Source organism: Alosa alosa, chromosome 16, assembly GCF_017589495.1.
Source record: "Alosa alosa isolate M-15738 ecotype Scorff River chromosome 16, AALO_Geno_1.1, whole genome shotgun sequence".
Classification (NCBI taxonomy): Eukaryota; Metazoa; Chordata; class Actinopteri; order Clupeiformes; family Clupeidae; genus Alosa; species Alosa alosa.
The window spans coordinates 11,470,955-11,489,050 of NC_063204.1; the positions used below are offsets into that span (position 1 = coordinate 11,470,955).

Sequence of the window (18,096 nt, forward strand, 5' to 3'; positions counted from 1 at the left end):
GCCTCTAACCTCTCTGATATCCATCTAGGAACAGTAGTTCAGCTGTTTGCACCAAGAAGTCAAGGAGGTGTTGAGCCATAGGCCACTGGGTCTTACACTGTTAAGTAACTTGACTTGGGGTCAAGACATGTTTACACACCAAAGAAAGTGTGAAGCCACCCACAAGGTTCTGTTAATGTGACTGTGATGTCCTATGAGTGAGAGTGATTTTTCTTCATTTGACATTTGAGGTCACAGGATACGCAACCTCTATTCTCCCAAATCCTTAATTAGATAGCTGTGAGATGTCAGACATGCCATTCCATCTCTTGTGTGACCCTTATGGGGATCAGTCTCAGCTGTCAAGAGTCCTTGAGCCATCACCACTATTGTTGGGAGGTCGTCACATCTTCTCTTGGAGGATTGATATCATTGGCATGGGAGGACTTGCTGTGGCAGGTGGCTACACAGACTCCCGTGACATTCTGCTCAAGCCCACTGGGATTAGATGTCTTGACTGAATGCATCATAAAGTTGACTTGTCTATGCATGAGCTTGTTTCTCTATTCATATCCTCATTGGGGGGCGCTGTGGCGCAACAGGCGACAGCGTTCATACCATGAATGGGTCCAAGTGCCCACGGTGACACATGTTCGAGTCTGACCTGCGGTCATGTCCCGATCCTACCCCATCTTTCTCTCCCACTCCCTTCTTGTCTGTCTTCATTGTCCTGTCCAAATAAAGGCAAAAAAGTGGCAATAATATACTTAAAAAAAAAATCATATCAAGTTTAGTGTTGTTGGATTTACTCAGTACATGTAACTATTTATTCATCATATTTACTCTATCATGGTGGTGTATTAAGCATTGTCTTTTTCTTTTCTTTTGTTAGGTTTGTTTCATGGTCTCCTATTATGAAAAGGTGACCTTTGACCCCTCACAAAGAACCACAGCACTACCACTGAAACAAGTGAACCTGGCTTTGAACATCACCATGCCTACTCAGCAGCTGAAAGCACCTTGAGTAAGTACCTTTATTTTGACTTAAATAAATAGATAAATCTCACTGAAGAGGCTTTGTATTTATGTATTGCGTGATATCTACTTTTGTTTAATGTGTTTGAAAAAATGTATAGGCGTACTCATTTACACTAAACAAAAACTGCAATGTAACTGTACTCAGGGATATATGCTGAATCCCAGCAGATGCTAATGTTAATGCATTTTGCTTACTGAGTTATTTTGTTGTTATGGACATGTGAACACTCAGATCAGATGTGTGGTTTCTATATGAAACTTGTGAGGACACAGATTTAGACTCTAGTCTGTTGCTGTCTCTCAAGTTGCTAAGACAGTGACTTACAAGCCCTTGTGTTGTCTTGTTTAACATGCACATGCATGTCTCCTTCCCATTGTCCTTGAATACAAAGATAACCCTGTGAAATTCTTGCTAAATGTCAATGAGACTGAGAAATATTTCAATCTAATCTGCAACAGGTGTTCTTGCACATAAAACAGACATCAAGGCATAGATTTCCTTTTCCTTTTTTTATCCTCCCTTTATTCTCCTAGGCTTCATTAGTCACAACTTATAAGACCAGAAGAGAAAAAAATATTTTGGGTAGTTACATGTTGTATTTGTTGACTATGCATTTTTTAGTATACACTGAAATTAAATTATAATGTGCTTCAATATGGTTATTACTTAAAAGTAAACGATTTGATCATCCATTTTAGAAGGGGGTTGCTAACATATTCAGTTTAGGGATACGTAATGGCATGCGATGGTCAAGTTTGAGGTTAAGAAAAAGTTTTAAAATCACAGCACTCCTCTGTCCATCACCTCCCCCAGACATGGAGATGGGTATAGATGGCTTCTCTGACCTGCCTCCATCCTAAGTGGATGTGTGTGTGTGTGTTGTGTGTGTGTGTGTGTGTGTGTGTGTGTGTGTGTGTGTGTGTGTGTGTGTGTGTGTGTGTGTGTGTGTGTGTGTGTGTGTGTGTGTGTGTGTGTGTGTGTTGTGAAATGAAGCACAATCCCTTAGATCTCCTTAGAGAATCTCGGTTGAACAGCAGCCAACAGACTTCTCCTCTGTAGTGTGCACAGCCATTTCAGTGAAGGATCAGCCAAGCACAAGCACAATGATGTGAAAAGATTTTTATTGTTTTTTACCCCTGCAGTATATGGATTCACTTAATTTAAGGTCAAGGTAAGTGTAACAGAAGTAATTATTATAAACACCTTAAGTCATTAAATATGCCTGAACTTAAATACTATATATTAATCTATACTATTTTTAAATACTATGTATTAATACTATTTCTCACTCTTGCTCACTTTGTCACACGTTAGAACCTTGTGGATGAGTCTTTTGACAGCTTTTACAGCAAAACTGAGAGAGCTCATTTCTCTAGTCCTTGAGGTGGACCCCCACAGTTCAATACCAAAACAACAGATCTCAAGGTGTTACAGTAAGCATGCGTTTACTATGTGTGTGTGTGTGTGTGTGTGTGTGAGGGATGGGATGATTAGTCAAAGTAGTCGACGTAATCGACTACATAAATTCGTCGACGTGAATAATTTGCGCTGACTATTCGCAATGCAGATTTATTAACGCACTCATGATGATCTACATCCCAAAGATTCCAGAGTGCACTTTGAGAGATATATCCAGGGCTGTGGGTACACATGTTTTTTGCACGTGCTACAAAAAATCATTCTGTGTGATGGATGATTTACCAATGTAACACCGGTGCAATACAGTTTTGCCTATGGGCACACATGAGTGAGACTGAGACGCTTGTTTGTTTGAAGTGTGTGTGTAGGGTAAGTGAAAGTGGAATCGATGTGCTTTGATTCCAACTTGGTAGTTGTAGTCTGTGATTAAAAAGCGTGTGTGTAGCAGCCAATCCAAACAACCATAGCCTACTCAAAATCCTATAACAGCTTGTGAATTATCCTCCAGAGCCCGGCAAGTGTTTTGCCTAAAGCGAAAGTATCTTCCGACCTGGCCAAGGTGCATTCAGACCTCTGTAAACGTCTATGACAATTGCCTTGTTCCTTTGCTTTTTTCAGTTTAAAACAAACTGAAAACCCAGACACCACCATTCAGTTAAAACGTTAAAGAAAAAGGTGAACTATGAACTTTCATAGTCATGATATATTAAGGAATGAAGTAATACATAAATCATGAGTTAATGCATGCATGAATTCATGATAATTCATGTACCCTTACCGTAAAGTGTTACCCAAATGGATGACTATTTCTTTTTTTTTTTTTTTACTTTATGTTTATTGGGTAAAATTACACATTCATATACATCAATATGACATTTTCGTTTTCAAATACAAAGTTGTTTACCACATCTGGTAACCCAATATTAAACAAAAAGGAAAGAAAAAAAGAAAAAAAAAGGGTTTAAACAAAGAAAAGAATATCTCACACACCAAAGACAAATAAGTAAATAAATAACTAAAAATGCACACACCAAAAATAATGTACAAGGTTAGTCCAGAAACAATGAGTCCAGTTGCTACATTTACCATTATACACCATCTTTGCACAGCATGACATCTGACACTATTCCTGACAATTAAGTTTCCCAAATATGCCTAAGTCCCATCCTCCTTCATCAGTTCCAACCATGGTGTCCATCGTTCCAGAAACTGTGCTTCTTGTAATCTTAGTTTATAAGTTATATTTTCCATTATGTAAATGCCTTTAACTACTGACTTCCATGTCTCACATTTTGGGGGGTCTGTTTTAAGCCAACTAAGTTTTATTGTTTTCCTGGCTGCTACAAGAAGGATATGTAATAAATATTTTGTCTTGCCATTCATCCCTGCATCTGGAACATCCCCAAGAATGGCCAACACTGGTTCCCTAGGCAGCTGAAGGCCAAATATATCATCAAGGAAATCAAATATCTCCCTCCAAAAGTTATTTAAGACAGGGCATTTCCAAAATATATGGGAGTGATCTGCTGACTCTTCCCCACAGTTCCTCCAACATGCACCTGTTCGGCTGGGATCCATTTTAGAAAGTATATGGGGGGTTCTAAAAAATCTGTTGACTACTTTCCATTGGAACTCTCGCCATATGCCAGCATTGGTGACTCTATGTATTTGCAAGGAAATATTGCCCCAACTCTCCTCACTAATTTCTATTTCTAGCTCCCTTTCCCATTTATGTTTAACATGTAGAGTGTTTGTTTGCTCCATGCTAGATAGCACATTATATAAATTAGAAATGGGTTTCCCTGTATGTCTTCCCTCTTGAATCTTCATCAAGTACTGCTCAATCGGAGAGCCCAATGTCCTCAGGCCATCCCAGGTAGGGTGCTTGAGTAGAAAGCTCCTTATCTGAAGATATCTAAAAAAGTCTGATCTAGGAATATCAAATTCCTCAACAAGTTGTTCAAATGTTTTTAACTTCTGAGTCTCAATCAGCTGATGGACAAATGTTAGATTTAAGTATTTCCATCTTCTGTATCCCACATCTAATTTTAAAGGAATAAAATCTTTGAGATACTCTATACTTGACAATCCTGATATGTCGCCAGGGAGATCAAAGGTTCGCTGTACCTCTCGCCATGCATTAAGAGTAGTTTTTGACCATCTGTTCAAAGTATCTTCTAAGGATTTATTCTTGGTAAATGAGGCATATGCCAGTGGTACCGAGGAGCAGACTGATTTCTCCATCTCTAGCCACCTTGTGTCCACCTTATTTGTAATCCAAATGGTTAGTGCCCGTAGTTGACAAGCCAACCAATACTTTCTCAGGTGGGGGAGACCCCATCCTCCCTGATGTTTAGGCAATTGTAGCACTTTGTATTTTACTCGCGGGCGTTTTCCCTGCCAAACAAATCTGGAGATGAGATGGTCTAAAGTTACAAACAAACATTTCGGTGGTGTAAGGGGCAACGTTTGAAAAAGAAATAGCAGCCTAGGGAGCACATTAATTTTAATACTCTCTATCCTACCTGAAAGTGTAAGGGGAGCACAGTCCATCTACTAAGATCAGCAGATATTTTGTCCATTAATTTAGTATAATTGGCTTTATATAATTTATCTAAATCATGGGGAATGGTAGTGCCTAAATATGTAATACCATCCTTAGGCCACTTAAATGGGAGTGATGATCTAAGATATTGTGTGATAAGTGGATTTAGTGCCAGAGCTTCTGTCTTATTGACATTAACTTTATATCCTGAGAGGTTTCCAAATTTAGTAAAACAGTCCATTAGTCTAGGGATTGAGTTTAAAGGGTCTGAAATATAAACTAATATATCGTCTGCATATAGGGAGATTTTGTGTGTTTCATTGCCAATTTCAATTCCTTTGATAAGTGTATCTTCTCTTATCATCTGTGCTAATGGTTCAATGACTAAAGCAAAAAGGAGTGGTGAGAGAGGGCAGCCCTGGCGTGTTCCCCTATGTAGACCAAAAGGTTGTGAAATATGTCCATTAACTCTGACCATGCTTTGTGGGGCAGTATACAATAGCTGTATCCATCCAATTAGCTTAGGGCCAAAGCCAAATTTATCCAAGGTCTTAAATAGAAATGGCCATGATACACAGTCGAATGCTTTTTCAGCATCGACAGCCAGTGTCATGCAAGGATAAGCGTAGTTTCTGCTGCCTTCCATAACATTAAGCAGTCTTCTAATATTATCTGGTAAGTAGCGACCGGTTATGAACCCTGTCTGGTCAGGTTGTACTAAAGTATCAATAACAGACTCCACTCTTTTAGCTAGTATAGATGTTAATAATTTACAATCTGTGTTTAACAATGCAATTGGTCTGTATGATGCGCAATCTGTAGGATCCTTATGCTCTTTAGGTATTACTGAAACTATTGCTTCCCTCCAAGTTAAAGGTAACTCCCCTCTCTCAAAGGCAGAGGAGAATGCTCTTTCCAAAACTGGGCTGATGAGGTCAATGAAAGTTTTGTAAAATTCGTTAATGTATCCATCTGTACCTGGACTTTTATTATTCTTTAGGTTTCTAATAGCATCCTCAATTTCCTGTTTAGTAATCGGCCTGTCTATGAACTCAGATGAAATATGATCTATTTTAGGTAAGTTTATGGAATTTAAATAAGAATCAATTAATGTTGGATTGCCATCAGTGTCTTTGTCTGAGTATAAGTCTTTGTAGAATGTTGCAAATGTTTCTGAAATCTCATCTGGCTTAGTTAGGAATGGTTTGCCAGGGTCGTTACTTTTGAGTTTTTGGACAGTAGCTAGACTGCATTTTCTCCTCAACTGGGAAGCCAGGAGACGACCCGCTCTATTCCCATGCTCATAATATTTCTGCTTCAGGAACCTTAGGTTTCTTTCAATTTTTTCAGTCAGGAGTTCCTCAAGTTCCTGTTTTGCCTGTTTGAGCTTCTGAAGATTTTCAGTGGATGTATTTTCTTTATGTTGTTTTTCAAGGTCATGTATTTGCTTTTCCAAATCATTCTGTTTAGCTTTTCCTTTTTTTTTTTTTATAACTGAGGCAAATTGAATGATCTTTCCCCTTAACACCGCCTTTGCACCTTCCCAGAGTATAATTGGGGACATATCTTCTTTATCATTAAATTCTAAGTACAGGGCAAACTCCATTCTCAGAAAAGCCTGAAATGATGGCATCCCCAACAGAGAGGCATTAAGCCTCCATCTGCTGGAGGACACTGCCTTTCCCACATCCCAAACCAATGACACTGGTGCATGGTCTGACAAAGTTATGTTATGGATTTGACAGTCAACTGCTCTATATGATTCATTTCTAGGCATAAAAAAATAATCAATTCTAGAGTAAATTGAGTGGGGGTGTGAGTAAAATGTATAATCTCGACCCTTTGGGTGTAAATGTCTCCAAACGTCCAAATTCCTCACAACAATTGTTTAGTGTTCTACTCATTGTTGTTGGATGGACAGAAGACATAGGGCTCTTATCCAAAAGCGGGTTTAGCATGGTGTTGAAATCCCCTCCAATCAGTAATATACCTAGTGCTTTCTCTAATACTAAATCAAATATGGCTTTCACAAATTGTGGGCTATTATCATTTGGGGCATAAACATTTAACAAAGTTACCCAAACTCCACTTATTGTACCATTTACCAACACATACCTCCCCTCTTTGTCTTGAAACTGAGAGTCAAAGCAGAATTGAAGCGATCTACCTATCAAAATTGCTACACCTCTCCTACGTCCAGATGAATGGGAAGATTAGAAAACCTGTGAAGCCCATGATTTAGTCAGTTTCTTATGTTCAGCATCGGATAAGTGTGTCTCTTGGAGGAGGGCAATATTACAGTTCATTCGTTTAAGTTGGTCTAGTATTTTCCTTCTTTTTATGGGGCTATGCATGCCCTTAACATTATATGTAACTACTGTACAGCTTGACATATTGGGATTTGGTGTATATCAGCTTGAATGCAGGAAACATTGCAACCGTTGTTCTTAGGCATTTTACTCCAAGGTGTGTGCGTAACATATAAAAGTGGTAAAAGAAAACAAACAGAACTATTTACAGGAACATGAAAAAAAAACCAGTAACTTCCACTTGTTGACCCATGCCTTTATGAGTCAAGATCCCTGCCTCCTACCCAAACTAAGAGCAGTGACAGAGAAGGAAAGGAGTGACCAGACCGTCTAAGTCTGGGCCAATACTGTCTGGTGTTAAGACAGTAACGCAAGTTATTAATGAGATCCTTGCGTTAGTTTTCCCCTGAAAGTCCTTATCGGACTACCCACTATTTCAATGTAGATGCTAGTGGATTCACCAAAAGGTCCAAGTTGTAAAGAGTATCAAATTATTATGAGTAGTAAATTATCAAATGAAAAGAGAGCATACTTTTTTTTTTAAAAGTAAGGCAACCTTGTCTTAACTCTCTATCCCCAACAAAAGATTGTTCATTAAGGGTTAATGTCCCATCTTTTTTTTTTTTTTTTTTGCGCCTGGAATTTGTCCACCGTGCTTGCAAATAAGTCTATACTTTTGAGAACAACATACTGTTTTAAAAATAAAGGAAATAACCAGAAGTAACAGGATAATGGTGGCAAAACATATTAATCTCTGCATAAGTCCAAATAAACACGTGAAAACCAGTAAGGCACCTCGTTATTACAGCATCTCGTTTTTAGCGCACACAACGTGAGAGTCAGTAAGGCTGAATGTCTTTGTAAGGGGTCCTATACCTCAACTTAAAGTGAATGACAAACTTACTTCATGTCTGACGCTCTCTACCACTTCAAGCTCGTCGGATATTTAACTAGAAAGGGCTTCAATATCTTTCACCAGGGTGCGCGATATCTGCTCTCCGCCTGGGCGAAACTGGCTCATCCATCCCAGCTGATGTAGCTCTTTATCCATAATTTCGGCCTCTGACAATCTTACGTCGATTCCCAACTGCTTAAGTCGTTCTGCGGCCTCCCACGCTGAGTTGAAGGTTACTTCTCCGTCGTCCAAGGTAACTCTCAGCACTGCTGGGTATGATGATCTGAATTTAATGTTGCGTTCCTTCAGTTGGCGTTTAATCTCTCCATATTCCTTGCGCTTACGCTGCAGTGCTGCTGAATAATCATTGTCCAATGTGATACGGCTACCCTCAAATTGTATGTTTTTCGTATTCCAACCTTTATACAGGATGCGTTGTTTTGTTTGAAAATGAAGGAACTTCACCACAATCGATCTGGAGGAGTTGGGTTCAGTAGGCTTTGACACAAGGGATCTGTGTGAGCGCTCGATACCTAGATCTTCTTCTGCAGGGATATCCAGAGCCTTTTTAGCACAGATTTGCCGTGAACACTAGCATATTCTCATTGTCCTCCATTCCTTCCTTCACCCCATAGATCCGTAAATTGGACCTCCTCGAACGATTTTCAATGTCCTCGCAGTGTGCTTCCAAGCGGCGTTGTTTGCGTATCATGTAGGATAGTAGTCGGTCTGTTCGAGCTCCCTGGTCTTCTATGTTGCTCACTCTTTGCTCAACTTAATCCAGTCGCTTTTCACACCCTCGAATTTGTTCATTCACACCTTTTAAGGACTCCTCAATCTTCTCCAACCTTTCCGATATGTCCTTTCTCATTCCTTTCATCTCAGTCAGAACTTCAGCCATCAGCCCACTTGCTGCTTCATTAGCTACTGTTGCGCTAGCCTCTGGAGTGGCCGTGGATTTATTAGCTACTTCGTTTCTGTTACGTCTGTTTTGGTTCATTTTTATAGTCAAAAGTAAAGACAAAGTAATACACTTACTTATAAGTGAGAAACCATTTTAAATAATTTGTAAACTGTGGGTTAATAGTCCTAAGGTCGGCAGCTCAATTACCAAGCAGCCATCATGCAGGGGGCGGAAACGGAAGTCAGCCGGATGACTATTTCTAAAGACCTTTCACCCTTTTATCCCTTAGGATATCTCCTCCAGTCCCTCCAGGAATTTTCGATCGCAACAATTAACGAAAATTCAGCAAATCCCCGCAAATTCTGGGCGACCTCGCAATTTTGTCCAAACACGCAACTTTTTTGCAAATTTAACCAATCATTGTAGTTTGCCCATGAAATTTCACCTAGCGTTTTGTAGTGGCGAAATAATATGCCCTTCTCACTTCCACGCTAACGAGTTTTGACTAAAAACGGTAAAATCGAACTTTCTCAAAACACATCCGAATGACATGATTTTGATGTCAACTCAATGTATGTACTCCCAATCATCCGTAAATTGATCTAAAGTGCATTTTACTCCGGATAATTCCTTTAATATGATTTACAAAATATATGAATATATTGAAACATATGACATGATGTCATCTCTTTTTTGTTTTGGACAGTCCTATGAAAGGTTACTGTATACTGCTTTGTGAATTACCCCAGTCAAAGTATTTACACAAATAAAGAAGGCCTACTTTGATTTTCTGTAATCCTTACTATTTACCTTTACTTATCCTTTTTAATAAGCATTAAGATGATCAGTGTGATTTTGGTCTTACTAACCTTAATTGCCCTCAATTAAAAAAAGAAAATTGCAATTTTCACTTCCTCCTGCAATTTCTTTGCAACAAACAGCTAAAGACACGCAACATTGCAATTTTTTTTTAGAAAAGTTGTCGCGAAATCAAGCATTTTAAGTCGCAACAATCTCAAAAAATCCTCACGAAATCCTGGAGGGACTGCCTAACATTGTGATAGTTATTGCCAAGCAGACTTTGGATCTCTTAAAATTGTACATGTACAATCAAACAGTTAAAAACACATTGAAACATACATTCACATACATTCCACCATAAATGATAATGACAGTAAAACTATAAATATATACTAATCACATCACTGGAACATAAAATAATAAATAACATGGAACACATAACCTAACCCGCACCACAAAAGTGTGTGTGTGAGGGTGTTTCAGTGTTTGTGTCTGTAGGAGAAATAGTCGGTTTAAATGTTCTGGGAAGGGTTGGGGAAGACAATATCTGCCACCGGGGTCTGCGATACCACCAAGCATCAGGGGGAGACAGCACCGAGTGCTGGGGGATGTTACAGCACCGAGTGCTAGGGACATACTGTACAGCACCGAGCGCTGGGGAACATTACAACACCGAGTGCTGGGGAACGTTACAGCACCGAGTGCTGGGGAACGTACAACCTCTCAGCAGGTTGAGAAGGGACATACTGTACAGCACAAAGTGCCAGGGGAATCACAGCCTCACAGCAAGCTGCCGCACAACGTGCCAGGGAAGATGGGTTATTAGGGGAGACAGGGGTATAACAGGCAGTTATAACAGCACCGGGGAACATACATACAGCACTGTATGTGGGGAACATAACAGCACCGAGTGCTAGGAGACAGAACATACAAAAATACATTAAAATTCATCTTCACAACAAGCTGACGCACTAAGTGCAAGGGGAGACGGGGAAAACAGGGGAATAACAGGCACTGAGTGCCACGGGGAGACAAAAGTCCTTTGTCATTGGTCTGTCAGAGCCTTGGAAGTGGAAGTTCTTCGTCCACGATGGGCTGGCAGGAGAGCTCTGCTGCCTTTTGTACTGTCTGTGGGTCTCCTGCGGTTGAATGAGAGTGCTTTTTGATGCGACAGCTTGTTGTGAGGTTGTGTAAGAACTTTTACATTGCAAACCAGTTGGTTCATTTTGTATTTGGTTTGTTTTGTTGTCAAGTCTTTTTGTTTGCTTTCGCACTGTAAATAAATCTGCACTCCACCAAAATGCATGTTTGCTTGCTGTGTTTTACCATATAATTTCAAGATTGTAATAATGTGTTGATGAACTGATGATGATTAATCAGCAGCTTTAATCAATATTTATTTATTATCTATGACCATAACTCTATGATAATATTATCTATGACAATAAATCAGTGTTATTTCAGTAATAGCTCAGTTGTTATATAAGTAATAGCTCAATTGTTGCATAGGTTGTTACATTGCACTTTATTATGTAGATACACTGGAACAAGTATAGGTACAAATAAGGTGTTACCGTACATTTTATTTGTTTACTGTTTTTTTTTTTGGAAAACTGATATAAGCTGATGCTTTTTTTCCCCTCCCAAACTTTTTTTATGGATAGGAAACTAGTCCAATAGACAGCCACAGCGGATTTTTTTAGGAGCCTAAGTACTGTACTATTGGTACTGCATTGTTACCTTGAGGACAAAGATAACCCTGTGGTCTCAGGTTCCTCCATCAACTGCAGATGGCCTTTGAAGCACTTGTCAGTGTACCTTCACACCCTTATGAATTTGTACAGCAGCTGCTCTTTGGACACAGCGGCCTGAATGCACACACAACTGCTGCTACTGTGTGTTATACATATGGTACTGAAACACATAAGCCAATTAAATTGCAAAATTAATTAAGAACAGCTACCTAATCCATATTGTATTTGAAAATGAGATGAAGAAGACCTGGTTTTGACCATTCGCTGATTCGCATGACCACAAAACTTTTGCACTTGATAGTGACACATGCACACAGCGTGCTTACAGATCTACATGTAAAAGTGTTGTGTCTATGTTGAAATGTAATATTTAACATCATAAATAAGAGACTAGGTATCTGAAATGAAATATAAATCGTGCACACAGGGAAATCATCCATTTTATTACTGAAAACATTAAGTCTACAGGGTAGCTGGCCGCTGACCTCTCTCTAACCATATCCATCTAGAAACACTAGTTCAGCTGTTTGCACCAAGAAGAAGTCAAGGAGGTGTTGAGTCAAAGGCATCTTAGTCTTACATTCACTTGACTTGGGGTCAAGAAAACTGTAAAGACATGTTTACACACCAAAGAAAGTGTGAAGCCACACACAAGGTTCCGATAATGTAACCGTTAAGGCCTAAGAGAGTGAAGGTGATTTTTCTTCACCCACTGTAAGACATTTGAGGTCACAGTTTCCTTAATTAGATAGCTGTGAGATGTTGGACATGCCATTCCATCTCCTGTGTTACCCTTATGGGGACCAGTCTCAGCTGTCTAGAGTCCTTGAGCCATCACCACCTCGGCCTGCGGGATGTCAGAGCTTCTCCTAAAGGATGGGTATTATTGGCATGGGATGACTTGCTGTGGCAGGTGGCTTCATGGACTCCCGTGACACCCTGCTCAAACCCATCGGGAGGTGTCTGATTGCATCATATAGTTTCCTTGTTTCTCTATCCATGTCCACATGACCTCACAGACTAACCCATGGAAGAGGGACAGAGAAGTGGTAATCCTGTGGGAATTTTACAGTTTTGTTTGCTAGGACCATGAACAGATGTGGCATGGCCATGATCAAAGTTTAGTGTTGTTGGATTTACTAATGTAGTCATCGTATTTACTCTGTCATGGTGGTGTATTAAGCATTGTCTTTTTCTTTTCTTTTGTTAGGTTTGTTTGATGGTCTCCTATTGTGAAAAAGTGACCTTTGACCCCTCACAAAGAATCACAGCATTACCATTCAACCAAGTGAACTTGGATTTGAACATCATCATGCCGGCTCAGCTGCTGATGCTGTAGAGTAAGCACCTTTATTTTGACTGCTACTACATGAAATAGATACATCTTACTGAAGAGGCTTTGTAATTATGTATTGGGTGATATCTACTTTTGTTTAATGTGTTTTGGAAAAATGTATAGGTGTACTCTTTAACACTAAACAGCAGGCACGCCGGCGGCACGGGGTACATGGGGGATATGTCCCCCGCAGTGCTGAAGAGACGGCCGTCGTCCCCCTCACGTTTGATAAGGAAAAAGGCCTTAGGTACACTAAATAAATAATACTAAATAAATAATAACCTATAGGTTTACACTAGCTATGTAAAACTCCCCATTAACAGCATCACATCACTAACCACAGCCATCTAAGACTGAACAATCTCGTATTCACTCGGTTGGATATCTGAAGCCAGTTTACCAACCATCATAAAATAATCCAGGCTACTTGCTTAGCTTAAATCCTCTAAATATGGCTGGGGTCTTTTGCGCAAAGCACAGGACTTTTATTTGGGGCAGGCTGGTATTCTGAGGCAGGCTTTTTTTTTATTATTTATAATCTGCTGCGTTTAGACATGCGTTTAGTTTGGAGCACCATACCATAGGCTATCAAAAGCATAACATTTTCGGTTTGGTTTGGGATTCATTTACTTTTGGACTGTTTGATTATATTGCTAAATGTTGGGACTGATGGGCACTGAAATCTGGGGGGTATTTGATTATTCACTATTACGTTTAATGCCGTTGAAAAGTGTTGGGATATCCACCGCTGTTTATTGCGAGAAAAGGTAGCCGTTCATTGAACAGGGGCTGTGCTATAATGGAAACCTTTTTGCGTAGCCAAGTAGCCTACATTGAGTTATTGTTTAATTATGCATGATTTACTTTTTATTAAATTCGTAGGCTGGAATGCCTTGAGTCGCAGCAACAATTGTGATTAGTAGCCTATGCTTCAGCCTAAACTCGAAAGGAGCTACAAGCGAATGAGCTTGAGAGTGAGTGTTGGAGACCCATGGTGTAGGAAAACGACTTTTCTTTGCCAACAGTATTAATCCAACCAACAATATAATAATAATATTAAGAATAGGTCTTATCTTATTGAGTTTAATCTAAACAATGTCTTACTGGTGGACTGGTACTAGTAGACAATTATTACCCCCTTGTATATGGGGACCGGTCTTTATTTGTCCGGCTATAAATATAATCATTCCCGGGCATAATTTAAGGATTTATGGTAGGCTAGTCTCCTGCTCATCCCGACATGAGCTGTTATGTTTATTGATAACAATCTCAACTAGCCTACTAATCAACTTGTTTTCACTAACTTATAAAATAAGTCTTACCCAACGTTTTTGTTCTAAGACATTTATTTCAAACATAATTTCAAGACACAAATATATTGGATACTTCAGTTACCTTGGTGCATAAATTCCAGAGAGTAGGCTACCACACCCCAGAGTGGTCTAAGCATTCAGTGTGGGGTCCTAAACAAGCTTAGAATTCAGCGGTGTTACGCCTGTCAGTAGGCCTAACTATTTGATTATGTATGTTTGGATCATAGGCATGATGAACTTTTGTTCATTCATGGCTTCATAAAATATCAACATCCCATGTTGCTTTTAGAGTATTCTACCATTGGCCCAAGTAATGTGAAATAAATAAAAAAAAAAAAAAAAAAAGTAGAATTGCTCATAGCAAGAAGCTATTCTGAGTTGACCATTTTTATCAAAAAATATTTTGAAAACAATCAATGGTAATTTCTTAATATTCTGGCAAGTTTAAAATATGATGGCCGAAAGTGGGCCAGAGGTGGCGATCCGATATCTGGAAATCTGATCTCACTATGGATTTGTCTTCACAATTTGGTCCCCCTCACTTTCAAAATATCTCCTGTGCCCCTGCACTTTTTTTTTAGTGTTCATGGGCTATAGTTTGTGGGGACATATCAGATTTAGACGGTCTGTTGCTGTCCCTCAAGTTGCTAAGACAGGTACTTGCAAGCCCTTGTGTGGTCTTTACCATGCACATGCATATCTCCTTCCCTTTGTCCTTGAATACAAAGATAACCCTGTGAAATTATTGCTAAATGTCAATGAGACTGACAAATATTTCAATCTAATCTGCAACAGGTGGTCTTGCACATAAAACAGACATCAAGACATAGATTTATTTCCTCTTTTATTCTCCTCTTCATTCTCCTAGGTGTCTTGGGTTACAACTTATAAGACTAGAAGAGAAAAAAATATTTTGGGTAGTTACATGTATTTATTGATTATGCATTTTTTCCAGTATATACTGAAATTAAATTATGATGTGCTTTAATGAAATGTGGTTATTGCTGAAAAGTAAAGGACTGATTTGATCATCCATTTAAGAAAGAGGTTGCTAACATATTCAGTTTAGGGCTACATAATGTCATGCCATGGTCAAATTTGAGGTTAAGAAATAGTTTCAAGATCACAGTACTCCTCTGTCCATCACCTCCCACAGAGCTGTGTTGTGAAGGGAAGCACATCAGGTGTTACCTTGTCATCTCCTTATAGCATTTCAGGGTAGCAGCAGCTAACAGACTCCTCCTCTGGGACCAGAGCCAGAACATTCATTTCAGTACACAGTCATTTCAGTGTAGGATCAGCCTGGGCTACAAGACAAGCACAAGGACGTGGAAAGATTCTTATTGTTTTTTAACTATACTACTTTAAATTCTATGTATTTATACTATTTCTCTCTTTCCCACTTTGTCATACAGAAGAACCTTGTAGATGAGCCTTTTTACAGCTTTGACAGTAAAACTGAAAGTGCTCAAATGGAAGATTTCTCTGGTCCTTGAGGTGGACCCTCGCAGTTCAATCTTCAGTGCCAATAGGTGTAAAAGTAAGCAGACTTTACTTTGTTCAGCATGTGATGTGATGTAATTCTTGATTTGGCTTTGTTAATTAGTTCGGTAATTTCACTATATTCATAGTTTATGTCTTCAGTATTTACAAAATAGTACAAATTTATTAGATATATATATATTTCTTAAGACCTTTCACCCTTTTATCTCTTCAGTAGAGTTATAATATCTCCTAACATTGTGATAGGTACTCCCAAGCAGACTCTTGATCTCCTAACATTGTGATAGTTACTGTGCTAGTTACTCCAAGTAGTGTTTATTATTTCTTATAGACCCTTTCAATCTTCTTCGAGAGGGTTTCCGGTTGACATGTTCAAAACCATCACATACTTTAAAATGAAAATGAATAAGACATTACCGTAATGCTATGCAAAATATTGACTTTAAAACTGTCTCCCCCAGCAGACATGAGTATGTATTTTACACAAAGGTTGTAAATACAACTCTTACTAGCTGACTTTCTCTTGGATATGATACATACTTGTTTACAAACCAGCAAAGATAATTTTCGAAGAGCCATGTCGTCTGACAAGATAATATTACACAATGTAATACAAATAGTAGGCTATTGCACAATTGGCGTACAGCAATTTGTGATTCTCCGGGTCGGGGTGGTTCTCCGTAGCTGGCTAAGCTGACGCTGTAGAGGGCCTGCGATTCTCCCTAATACAAATTTGTTTACCATCAAAATGACTAATTTCCATAACAGTTGCATATGTTTATTCATTTAGCAGATGTTTTGTTTTATCCAATGAGGAAAAACATTCAAGCTACATTCCAGACCTTAGGTGACAATTAACTATGAGGCCGATGTGTGCAAATTTCATCCAAATTCAGACCCATTCTTCTCTGTTGAATTGCTCATGGAGTACTTGTCACATAGATATCACACATTAAAGTGTGCAAAGTAATCTTTTTAATGAAATTAAATCATACTACATTTTGCTCACATCTCTGCTCACGTTTACTCTCTGTGGAATATCTCACAAACTTTTCACTCAAACACTCAATGGCAAACCATATATCAAAATTTACAACAGGCCTTACCCAATACGAGGATAAGAAGCATTTCTCGAGTAATCTGGTTTTGAAATTGCAGCAAATTTCTACACGGTGTGCAACTTTGGGCTGAAATTCTAATGTAATAGCACGCCAAAATAATGAACTTCCTTTCCATATCAAACAATCAAAAGTTGGTCATATCATGCACAAATCAACTGTACTTTTAGCTACATGACATATGCAAGCACAGCTTACTTCAGGTCACAAATGCAAAAAGAGTATAAGGCCCATTCTTCATCCAACGGTTCAGTGACAACTTTTAATGTCATCCTGCCGAACTTTTGCCGATTCTAAGATCACTGTAGCCACTGGTGTTTGCTGGACTTATAGCTCTACCGTCCCACTCTGGGTAATTAGTAACACTGCTGTATAAACAGTATTAACCAGTAAGCCATCTTAAAAAATCAATCTTTTCATCTTACATCTGCATGGTATAATGGTAAATATGTGTGGACACCCCCTCTGTATCTAAGTTTGGCTGAAATGACCAAAGAACCGCTAATGTCATGGCTAGTCTAGCATTGTTTTCGAATTCTTTATCCTCAGGGTTAAAGAAAGTTATATTTTCACAGAGCCCTTCCTCAGTTTCTCACTTATAGGCAACTCATTTTATATGAACTCTAGAAAGCATTGACTGTATTGCACTGTTAGCCATTTTGAGCTGTAAACGCTTACGCCGGTCAAACTCTGTACTCCTTCGATCAACGTACTCTACCTCTCGAGGGGGTGTTTGACTCGTCATGGTGAAAAAGACCCTGGCTTCAAATTACTCAAATTACTGCAATTTGTCACATAGATCACTGTTTCTCTAGGTCATTGAGTACTGTCGTTACATAAAAAAAAATGTCTGGCTACTCTAGCTGTTGGCTGCTGCAACTCGAGATAGGTAACACCGATTTCTTTCATTTTCCTTTTTTCATGTAGCCTACCTACAGTAGCCTACTCAGTGAAAAATCGCAGGAATTGTCCTTTAAGACGTCTCATCATGACAACAAGTAAATTTGACTTTTAAATGTGTTAAAATTGTCTGGATAAGATGCCTTGAAATAAGTCAAACTCTTATTAAATTAAGCCAAAATGATCTTACGAGACAGAGATAACCAGCTAGGTAAGTCTCTCTATACTTAAAAAAATACCAATTAAGTTGCATTTCAAGTTACATGTATGTGCCTGTATTA

At 38.9% G+C, this 18,096-nt stretch overlaps 1 long non-coding RNA gene across 1 annotated transcript in view; it reads left to right on the plus strand.

The window, feature by feature from the left end:
• Nucleotides 1-18,096, plus strand: part of LOC125309862 — an 87,075-nt gene that overhangs the window by 59,078 nt on the left and 9,901 nt on the right. Inside the window, exons 19-23 of the long non-coding RNA XR_007196197.1 lie at nucleotides 872-1,003; nucleotides 2,012-2,189; nucleotides 2,333-2,451; nucleotides 12,856-12,985; nucleotides 15,710-15,834. This is a non-coding gene — a long non-coding RNA (uncharacterized LOC125309862). The remainder of the gene's footprint in view (nucleotides 1-871; nucleotides 1,004-2,011; nucleotides 2,190-2,332; nucleotides 2,452-12,855; nucleotides 12,986-15,709; nucleotides 15,835-18,096) is intronic.